General features: G+C 43.6%; 2 non-coding genes across 2 annotated transcripts; both read right to left on the bottom strand.

The window, feature by feature from the left end:
* Positions 1–1,582: 1,582 nt before the first annotated feature.
* On the bottom strand, positions 1,583–1,656 carry TRNAI-GAU (transfer RNA isoleucine (anticodon GAU)). The gene has a single exon. It is a non-coding gene; the product is annotated as a tRNA-Ile (tRNA).
* Positions 1,657–8,920: 7,264 nt separating this feature from the next.
* TRNAI-AAU (transfer RNA isoleucine (anticodon AAU)) lies at positions 8,921–8,994 on the bottom strand. The gene has a single exon. It is a non-coding gene; the product is annotated as a tRNA-Ile (tRNA).
* Between the last annotated feature and the right edge of the window lie 2,122 nt (positions 8,995–11,116).

Here is an 11,116-nt window from a genome sequence, read left to right as displayed (position 1 = left end):
CAATCTTTTATAGGCTTTGCAATTTTATCTCTTTGAGGATCTGGATACTGTACAATTAAAGATTGTCTCCTATAAAGTTATTTTCCTATTTGCTATCACCTTGCTGAAAACAATTGGGGAGCTGGGAGCCTTAAAATGCTGTCCTCTCTTCATTTGATACTTTGGAAGATGGGGTAACTTTAAGGCCTAGCCCTACCTTTGCTGCAAAGGTTAAGTCTATTTTTGATAGATCTTAGGAAATAATTCTTCCTTCTTTCATTCCCTCTCCTTCCTCTCCGGAAGAACATTTGTTGAATACACTTGATGTTTAAAGAGCTCTTTTCATTAATGTCACCAGGCCTCTGCAGTTCAGGAAAACCGACTCCTTGTTTGTGACTTTTGGACAGCCTGGAAAAGACAAGAAGGTGACTTTTATGACTCTGAGTAGGTGGATTAAGTTGTCAATTTTTCTGGCTTTGCAAGGCTTTTTAGAAAATCTTCCAGGTCAGGGATGGTCTACGAGAGGAATGGCCACCTCCTGGGTTGAATTCCAGTGAGTAACAATCTAGGAAATTCCTAGGGTGGTTACTTGGGCCTCAATGCATACATTTGTGAAGCATTATCGCTTAATAAATTTTCTGTTTTGCATTTGAGTACCAATGTTTTGAACTCTGCATTACCCTAAGTCCATCTTGTCCTTGTCACAAACATTACATCCTGCCCACCTTCCCATCAGTCCTTTGGCAAGGGCTTGGCACCCAGGTTGGGTGCATGGCGCTAGCATTTAAGAATCCTCCTGTTCTTTCTTCCTCTTGGAGGGTGACATCACTTTACATTGTAATGACTGTCACAAGGACGCAATGGACTAAGGCTAATGAAGATTACCAATAAGTAACCAACGCATCACCACTCTTTCTGAATGTGCGTGGCTCATTCTGCAGGACTTGTTCTTTGTATGATTCCTGGATTTTCAGAAGCCCTTTGATGGCAGCACCCCCACACTGAAAATTGTTTCAGCACCACTGGACAAGGGTCAGTTGTCATGCTCATCTGCAGCGTAAATTTGCATTGAAGTAGTCTAACTCCCTAGGTCCTGTCTTTTGCTCAATTTGCCTTTGTGAGTTTTCTCTCAATCACTGTTGATTTCCTTTGATCTTTCTTTCTTCTTTCACTTCACCTTCGCCTTCAGTGTATCTTTCGGCCCTGTTAACAGACACGCCCCCTTGTAGCCACTTCTATACTTCTGTCACCTAATTATTTTCCTATCCTTTCCCCTGTAACGTTGCTGATCCTAGCTATAGCATGACTATCCATAATCTGTTCACCTGAGTTATGTTCCTCTTATCCCCATGCATCTAATAATCAGCTCATGGTCTCCCTCCACCTCTCACGTGACATAGTCTGAGCCAGTGTCTCCATCTTGGAGAGACAATCTCTTGCACTTCTGTTGTTCTACTGGCGTTGCCGGTTTGAGCTTTGGTCAGAAGTGGCAAAAGAAGGACTAATGGAAAGTGAACGTGTACTGGAGCAACAGAGTGTATGGATTTACAAGCGTTTGATTAAATGAGAAAAAAAGAGTTTACTTGAGAGAAAAGACTTAACTTGGCCCCTACGGGGATCGAACCCGCGACCTTGGCGTTATCAGCACCACGCTCTAACCAACTGAGCTAACCAGCCATGAATGACAGAGTTCTCCTTTTTCCATGACATGCAGATAAACAGAAGAGTCGGTCTCACTATCGCAATTCCTTCATACTTTTCTCCTTCCGTCCCCTGCCTGGATTGCAATAACAAGAGCTGTTGAGTGCTGCACGCCAGCCTCAGCGCCTCTTCTTGCAGTCAATCTCACTGTGTGCTGTGATATCTTTGTAACATTGGTTGTTGCCGGAAGAAAAGGAAAGGATGGATAGGATTTCTATTCTTTTACAACAAAACCCAAAATGCATCGGCTTGCTTGCTCATTAAGTTTACAAGGCCAGCTGCTTTTGAGATATTCTAATTATAGTGGTTATTCGGCGTTGGAGGTAAGAGAGTTGTTTTTAGGTCTGGCCGTTCCTTCTGCTTTAAATTACTCTAGCTCATGTCAACAAAGTAACAACAAAACATAGCCAACGGTTTGTTGCTCAAGCCTTCCCTACTGAACCTTCCCATGTCTCTCCTGCCGACCACAGTGCAGGAAATTTGAGTTTGCATTTGCGCAAAGAGACGTACAACACAAGAAGGCGCGCTTTCGTGCGCCGGGCACCACCCGGCCTGTGCATTCCTCACTGCCGTGAAATCAGTTTACTCAGCAGAGCATGACGCTGCAATTGGTTAGTAAGGCCTGCCTGACCAGAATAGTATATTTGGGGTCATGTATTTGATTGCATTTTTAAAACAGTAACAGAACTTAACTGCAATGTTTAAATAGGTCTAGACATATTTAAACAGTGTCAATTTGATAGAAGAATTCTGGAAAATTCAGAGGGGAGGCACCAATCTTTTTTTTTCCCTTTGGGTGGATGTGGCATTAAAGACTTTGAAGACCACTGGTCTAAGTGGACACTAATACACCTGGATCCTCCTGAATTCCTCGCAACAGATGCAAGCAAACCTGGCTGGAGAGCTACTGTGTTGGACTGATCCTGTCGATTCAAGTGGTCTTTCCTAGAGAGTCGGAGGTCATGGAATTAGATGGAGTTGATGGTAAGCTTCAGGGCTTTGAAGTTTTCCTATCATCATCTGTCTCAGAAAAACGTGCTAGTAAAGACAGAGAATAAGGTAGCGGTCTTTTACATTAACCAGCAGTGAAGCATGCATTCAAAATCCCTCAATGCAATAGCAGAACAATTGGGCTATTGGGCAGAGATCAACCTGTTGCCTACGTCGGCAGTACACATCAAGGGCACCGACAATGTGATGGCAGACAGCTGGAGGTTTCCAAATTTGCTGGAGTTGACGTTATCCAGGTCGTTGTTTTGAGAGATATGCCGAGAGTTTGTGAAACCCTTTCTGGATCTCTTTTCAAACAAGGACAATGCTCATCTTTGTCGATTCTGATCCAGGTTTCCGGAACAAGGAGCCTAGGTAGTGGACGTATTGGTGATAAAGTGGCTGAGAAGTCTCCTTTATACATTCCCCCCCCCTTTTTATTGATCCAGATGGTTCTCTTCAAGTCTCAGCAGGGGGGAGGGAACTTGATTCTTGTTGGCCCTGATTGGCCAGAGATGTCATGGTTTCCTCTTCTGAACCCCTGGCTCTTCTACCTCCTTAGGTACTGCTCAAGTGTGTCTCTTCTCAGAACGTCGTCCCTGACCTTCTTGCTCCAACTCACTCTATCGCTTTGGAGGTTGAGAAGTCTAGACTGCTAGCAAAGGGTCTTTCCTCTTTCTTAGTGAAGTTAATTCAGCACTCCAGCAGGCCTTCTACTTCGAAGTCTTACTCAAAGAACTGGAAGTCCTTTCAGACGTGATGTTCAGCTCATGATCTTTTGGCACCTACCTGTAGTTTGTCTGCTATTTTGCATTTTCTTCTGAATGGGTTTCACTTGAATCTCTTTCCACTCTGATAGCTCATTGGTTTGCGATAAAGGCTTTTAGGGACTTTTCTGAACTTTCATCGATGTTACACTCTTTGGTGTCTAGACTGTTATGATCTTTTGTCAATGGTAAGAACAATGAAAAATCCCTTTTCTCCAACTCAGAATCTTCCTACTCTTTTTATAGGCTTTGCAATTTTATCTCTTTGAGGATCTGGATACTGTACAATTAAAGATTGTCTCCTATAAAGTTTTTTTCCTATTTGCTATCACCTTGCTGAGAACAATTGGGGATCTGGGAGCCTTAAAATGCTGTCCTCTCTTCATTTGATACTTTGGAAGATGGGGTAACTTTAAGGCCTAGCCCTACCTTTGCTGCAAAGGTTAAGTCTATTTTTGATAGATCTTAGGAAATAATTCTTCCTTCTTTCATTCCCTCTCCTTCCTCTCCGGAGGAACATTTGTTGAATACACTTGATGTTTAAAGAGCTCTTTTCATTTATGTCACCAGGCCTCTGTAGTTCAGGAAAACCGACTCCTTGTTTGTGACTTTTGGACAGCCTGGAAAAGACAAGAAGGTGAGTTTTATGACTCTGAGTAGGTGGATTAAGTTGTCAATTTTTCTGGCTTTGCAAGGCTTTTTAGAAAATCTTCCAGGTCAGGGATGGTCTACGAGAGGAATGGCCACCTCCTGGGTTGAATTCCAGTGAGTAACAATCTAGGAAATTCCTAGGGTGGTTACTTGGGCCTCAGGGCATACATTTGTCAAGCATTATCACTTAATACATTTTCTGTTTTGCATTTGAGTACCAATGTTTTGAACTCTGCATTACCCTAAGTCCATCTTGTCCTTGTCACAAACATTACATCCTGCCCACCTTCCCATCAGTCCTTTGGCAAGGGCTTGGCACCCAGGTTGGGTGCATGGCGCTAGCATTTAAGAATCCTCCTGTTCTTTCTTCCTCTTGGAGGGTGACATCACTTTACTTTGTAATGACTGTCACAAGGACGCAATGGACTAAGGCTAATGAAGATTACCAATAAGTAACCAACGCATCACCACTCTTTCTGAATGTGGGGTGCTCATTCTGCAGGACTGGTTCTTTGTATGATTCCTGGATTTTCAGAAGCCCTTTGATGGCAGCACCCCCACACTGAAAATTGTTTCAGCACCACTGGACAAGGGTCAGTTGTCATGGTCATCTGTGGCGTAAATTTGCATTGAAGTAGTCTAACTCCCCAGGTCCTGTCTTTTGCTCAATTTGCCTTTGTGAGTTTTCTCTCAATCACTGTTGATTTCCTTTGATCTTTCTTTCTTCTTTCACTTCACCTTCGCCTTCACTGTATCTTTCGGCCCTGTTAAGAGACACGCCCCCTTGTAGCCACTTCTATACTTCTGTCACCTAATTGTTTTCCTATCCTTTCCCCTGTAACGTTGCTGATCCTAGCTATAGCATCACTATCCAGAATCTGTTCACCTGAGTTATGTTCCTCTTATCCCCACGCATCTAATAATCAGCTCTTGGTCTCCCTCTACCTCTCACGTGACATAGTCTGAGCCAGTGTCTCCATCTTGGAGAGACAATCTCTTGCACTTCTGTTGTTCTACTTGCGCTGCCGGTTTGAGCTTTGGTCAGAAGTGGCAAAAGAAGGACTAATGGAAAGTGAACGTGTACTGGAGCAACAGAGTGTATGGATTTACAAGCGTTTGATTAAATGAGAAAAAAAGAGTTTACTTGAGAGAAAAAACTTAACTTGGCCCGTACAGGGATCGAACCCACGACCTTGGCGTTATTAGCACCACGCTCTAACCAACTGAGCTAACCAACCATGAATGACAGAGTTCTCCTTTTTCCATGACACGCTGATACACAGAAGAGTCGGTCTCACTATCGCAATTCCTTCTTACTTTTCTCCTTCCGTCCCCTGCCTGGATTGCAATAACAAGAGCTGTTGAGTGCTGCACGCCAGCCTCAGCGCCTCTTCTTTCAGTCAATGTCACTGTGTGCTGTGATATCTTTGTAACATTGGTTGTTGCCGGAAGAAAAGGAAAGGATGGATAGGATTTCTATTCTTTTACAACAAAACCCAAAATGCATCGGCTTGCTTGCTCATTAAGTTTACAAGGCCAGCTGCTTTTGAGATATTCTAATTATAGTGGTTATTCGGCGTTGGAGGTAAGAGAGTTGTTTTTAGGTCTGGCCGTTCCTTCTGCTTTAAATTACTCTAGCTCATGTCAACAAAGTAACAACAAAACATAGCCAACGGTTTGTTGCTCAAGCCTTCCCTACTGAACCTTCCCATGTCTCTCCTGCCGACCACAGTGCAGGAAATTTGAGTTTGCATTTGCGCAAAGAGACGTACAACACAAGAAGGCGCGCTTTTGTGCGCCGGGCACCACCCGGCCTGTGCATTCCTCACTGCCGTGAGATCAGTTTACTCAGCAGAGCATGACGCTGCAATTGGTTAGTAAGGCCTGCCTGACCAGAATAGTATATTTGGGGTCATGTATTTGATTGCATTTTTAAAACAGTAACAGAACTTAACTGCAATGTTTAAATAGGTCTAGACATATTTAAACAGTGTCAATTTGATAGAAGAATTCTGGAAAATTCAGAGGGGAGGCACCAATGTTTTTTTTTCCCTTTGGGTGGATGTGGCATTAAAGAGTTTGAAGACCACTGGTCTAAGTGGACACTAATACACCTGTATCCTCCTGAATTCCTCGCAACAGATGCCAGCAAACCTGGCTGGAGAGCTACTGTGTTGGACTGATCCTGTCGATTCAAGTGGTCTTTCCTAGAGAGTCGGAGGTCATGGAAGTAGATGGAGTTGATGGTAAGCTTCAGGGCTTTGAAGTTTTCCCATCATCCTCTGTCTCAGAAAAATGTGCTAGTAAAGACAGAGAATAAGGTAGCGGTCTTTTACATTAACCAGCAGTGAAGCATGCATTCAAAATCCCTCAATGCAATAGCAGAACAATTGGGCAATTGGGCAGAGATCAACCTGTTGCATACGTCGGCAGTACACATCAAGGGCACCGACAATGTGATGGCAGACAGCTGGAGGTTTCCAAATTTGCTGGAGTTGACGTTATCCAGGTCGTTGTTTTGAGAGATATGCCGAGAGTTTGTGAAACCCTTACTGGATCTCTTTTCAAACAAGGACAATGCTCATCTTTGTCGATTCTGATCCAGGTTTCCGGAACAAGGAGCCTAGGTAGTGGACGTATTGGTGATAAAGTGGCTGAGAAGTCTCCTTTATACATTCCCCCCCCTTTTTATTGATCCAGATGGTTCTCTTCAAGTCTCAGCAGGGTGGAGGGAACTTGATTCTTGTTGGCCCTGATTGGCCAGAAATGTCATGGTTTCCTCTTCTGAACCCCTGGCTCTTCTACCTCCTTGGGTACTGCTCAAGTGTGTCTCTTCTCAGAACGTCGTCCCTGACCTTCTTTCTCCAACTCACTCTATCGCTTTGGAGGTTGAGAAGTCTGGAGTGCTAGCAAAGGGTCTTTCCTCTTCCTTAGTGGAGTTAATTCAGCACTCCAGCAGGCCTTCTACTTCGAAGTCTTACTCAAAGAACTGGAAGTCCTTTCAGACGTGATGTTCTGCTCATGATCTTTTGGCACCTACCTGTAGTTTGTCTGCTATTTTGCATTTTCTTCTGAATGGGTTTCACTTGAATCTCTTTCCACTCTGAAAGCTCATTGGTTTGCGATAAAGGCTTTTAGGGACTTTTCTGAACTTTCATCGATGTTACACTCTTTGGTGTCTAGACTGTTATGATCTTTTGTCAATGGTAAGAACAATGAAAAATCCCTTTTCTCCAACTCAGAATCTTCCTACTCTTTTATAGGCTTTGCAATGTTATCTCTTTGAGGATCTGGATACTGTACAATTAAAGATTGTCTCCTATAAAGTTATTTTCCTATTTGCTATCACCTTGCTGAGAACAATTGGGGAGCTGGGAGCCTTAAAATGCTGTCCCCTCTTCATTTGATACTTTGGAAGATGGGGTAACTTTAAGGCCTAGCCCTACCTTTGCTGCAAAGGTTAAGTCTATTTTTGATAGATCTTAGGAAATAATTCTTCCTTCTTTCATTCCCTCTCCTTCCTCTCCGGAGGAACATTTGTTGAATACACTTGATGTTTAAAGAGCTCTTTTCATTTATGTCACCAGGCCTCTGCAGTTCAGGAAAACCGACTCCTTGTTTGTGACTTTTGGACAGCCTGGAAAAGACAAGAAGGTGACTTTTATGACTCTGAGTAGGTGGATTAAGTTGTCAATTTTTCTGGCTTTGCAAGGCTTTTTAGAAAATCTTCCAGGTCAGGGATGGTCTACGAGAGGAATGGCCACCTCCTGGGTTGAATTCCAGTGAGTAACAATCTAGGAAATTCCTAGAGTGGTTACTTGGGCCTCAATGCATACATTTTTTAAGCATTATCGCTTACTAAATTTTCTGTTTTGCATTTGAGTACCAATGTTTTGAACTCTGCATTACCCTAAGTCCATCTTGTCCTTGTCACAAACATTACATCCTGCCCACCTTCCCATCAGTCCTTAGGCAAGGGCTTGGCACCCAGGTTGGGTGCATGGCGCTAGCATTCAAAAATCCTCCTGTCCTTTCTTCCTCTTGGAGGGTAACATCACTTTACTTTGTAATGACTGTCACAAGGACGCAATGGACTAAGGCTAATGAAGATTACCAATAAGTAACCAACGCATCACCACTCTTTCTGAATGTGCGTGGCTCATTCTGCAGGACTGGTTCCTTGTATGATTCCTGGATTTTCAGAAGCCCTTTGATGGCAGCACCCCCACACTGAAAATTGTTTCAGCACCACTGGACAACGGTCAGTTGTCATGCTCATCTGCGGCGTAAATTTGCATTGAAGTAGTCTAACTCCCCAGTTCCTGTCTTTTGCTCAATTTGCCTTTGTGAGTTTTCTCTCAATCACTGTTGATTTCCTTTGATCTTTCTTTCTTCTTTCACTTCACCTTCGCCTTCAGTGTATCTTTCGGCCCTGTTAAGAGACACGCCCCCTTGTAGCCACTTCTATACTTCTGTCACCTAATTATTTTCCTATCATTTCCTCTGTAACGTTGCTGATCCTAGCTATAGCATGACTATCCAGAATCTGCTCACCTGAGTTATGTTCCTCTTATCCCCACGCATCTAATAATCAGCTCTTGGTCTCCCTCCACCTCTCAAGTGACATAGTCTGAGCCAGTGTCTCCATCTTGGAGAGACAATCTCTTGCACTTCTGTTGTTCTACTGGCGCTGCCGGCTTCAGCTTTGGTCAGAGGTGGCAAAAGAAGGACTAATGGAAAGTGAACGTGTACTGGAGCAACAGAGTGTATGGATTTAGAAGCGTTTGATTAAATGAGAAAAAAAGAGTTTACTTGAGAGAAAAAACTTAACTTGGCCCATACGGGGATCGAACCCGCGACGTTGGCGTTATTAGCACCACACTCTAACCAACTGAGCTAACCGGCCATGAATGACAGCGTTGTCCTTTTTCCATGACATGCAGATACACAGAAGAGTCAGTCTCACTATCGCAATTCCTTCATACTTTTCTCCTTCCGTCCCCTGTCTGGATGCAATAACAAGAGCTGTTGAGTGCTGCACGCCAGCCTCAGCGCCTCTTCTTTCAGTCAATGTCACTGTGTGCTGTGATATCTTTGTAACATTGGTTGTTGCCGGAAGGAAAGGAAAGGATGGATAGGATTTGTATTCTTTTACGACAAAACCCAAAATGCACCGGCTTGCTTGCTCATTAAGTTTACAAGGCCAGCTGCTTTTGAGATATTCTAATTATAGTGGTTATTCGGCGTTGGAGGTAAGAGAGTTGTTTTTAGGTCTGGCCGTTCCTTCTGCTTTAAATTACTCTAGCTCATGTCAACAAAGTAACAACAAAACATAGCCAACGGTTTGTTGCTCAAGCCTTCCCTACTGAACCTTCCCATGTCTCTCCTGCCGACCACAGTGCAGGAAATTTGAGTTTGCATTTGCGCAAAGAGACGTACAACACAAGAAGGCGCGCTTTTGTGCGCCGGGCACCACCCGGCCTGTGCATTCCTCACTGCCGTGAGATCAGTTTACTCAGCAGAGCATGACGCTGCAATTGGTTAGTAAGGCCTGCCTGACCAGAATAGTATATTTGGGGTCATGTATTTGATTGCATTTTTAAAACAGTAACAGAACTTAACTGCAATGTTTAAATAGGTCTAGACATATTTAAACAGTGTCAATTTGATAGAAGAATTCTGGAAAATTCAGAGGGGAGGCACCAATGTTTTTTTTTCCCTTTGGGTGGATGTGGCATTAAAGAGTTTGAAGACCACTGGTCTAAGTGGACACTAATACACCTGTATCCTCCTGAATTCCTCGCAACAGATGCCAGCAAACCTGGCTGGAGAGCTACTGTGTTGGACTGATCCTGTCGATTCAAGTGGTCTTTCCTAGAGAGTCGGAGGTCATGGAAGTAGATGGAGTTGATGGTAAGCTTCAGGGCTTTGAAGTTTTCCCATCATCCTCTGTCTCAGAAAAATGTGCTAGTAAAGACAGAGAATAAGGTAGCGGTCTTTTACATTAACCAGCAGTGAAGCATGCATTCAAAATCCCTCAATGCAATAGCAGAACAATTGGGCAATTGGGCAGAGATCAACCTGTTGCATACGTCGGCAGTACACATCAAGGGCACCGACAATGTGATGGCAGACAGCTGGAGGTTTCCAAATTTGCTGGAGTTGACGTTATCCAGGTCGTTGTTTTGAGAGATATGCCGAGAGTTTGTGAAACCCTTACTGGATCTCTTTTCAAACAAGGACAATGCTCATCTTTGTCGATTCTGATCCAGGTTTCCGGAACAAGGAGCCTAGGTAGTGGACGTATTGGTGATAAAGTGGCTGAGAAGTCTCCTTTATACATTCCCCCCCCTTTTTATTGATCCAGATGGTTCTCTTCAAGTCTCAGCAGGGTGGAGGGAACTTGATTCTTGTTGGCCCTGATTGGCCAGAAATGTCATGGTTTCCTCTTCTGAACCCCTGGCTCTTCTACCTCCTTGGGTACTGCTCAAGTGTGTCTCTTCTCAGAACGTCGTCCCTGACCTTCTTTCTCCAACTCACTCTATCGCTTTGGAGGTTGAGAAGTCTGGAGTGCTAGCAAAGGGTCTTTCCTCTTCCTTAGTGGAGTTAATTCAGCACTCCAGCAGGCCTTCTACTTCGAAGTCTTACTCAAAGAACTGGAAGTCCTTTCAGACGTGATGTTCTGCTCATGATCTTTTGGCACCTACCTGTAGTTTGTCTGCTATTTTGCATTTTCTTCTGAATGGGTTTCACTTGAATCTCTTTCCACTCTGAAAGCTCATTGGTTTGCGATAAAGGCTTTTAGGGACTTTTCTGAACTTTCATCGATGTTACACTCTTTGGTGTCTAGACTGTTATGATCTTTTGTCAATGGTAAGAACAATGAAAAATCCCTTTTCTCCAACTCAGAATCTTCCTACTCTTTTATAGGCTTTGCAATGTTATCTCTTTGAGGATCTGGATACTGTACAATTAAAGATTGTCTCCTATAAAGTTATTTTCCTATTTGCTATCACCTTGCTGAGAAC

Source organism: Pleurodeles waltl, chromosome 12 (genome assembly GCF_031143425.1).
Source record: "Pleurodeles waltl isolate 20211129_DDA chromosome 12, aPleWal1.hap1.20221129, whole genome shotgun sequence".
NCBI classification, from domain to species: domain Eukaryota; kingdom Metazoa; phylum Chordata; class Amphibia; order Caudata; family Salamandridae; genus Pleurodeles; species Pleurodeles waltl.
The sequence above is the reverse complement of the archived record's forward strand: the minus strand, read 5'-3'. Positions and strand labels throughout refer to the sequence as shown.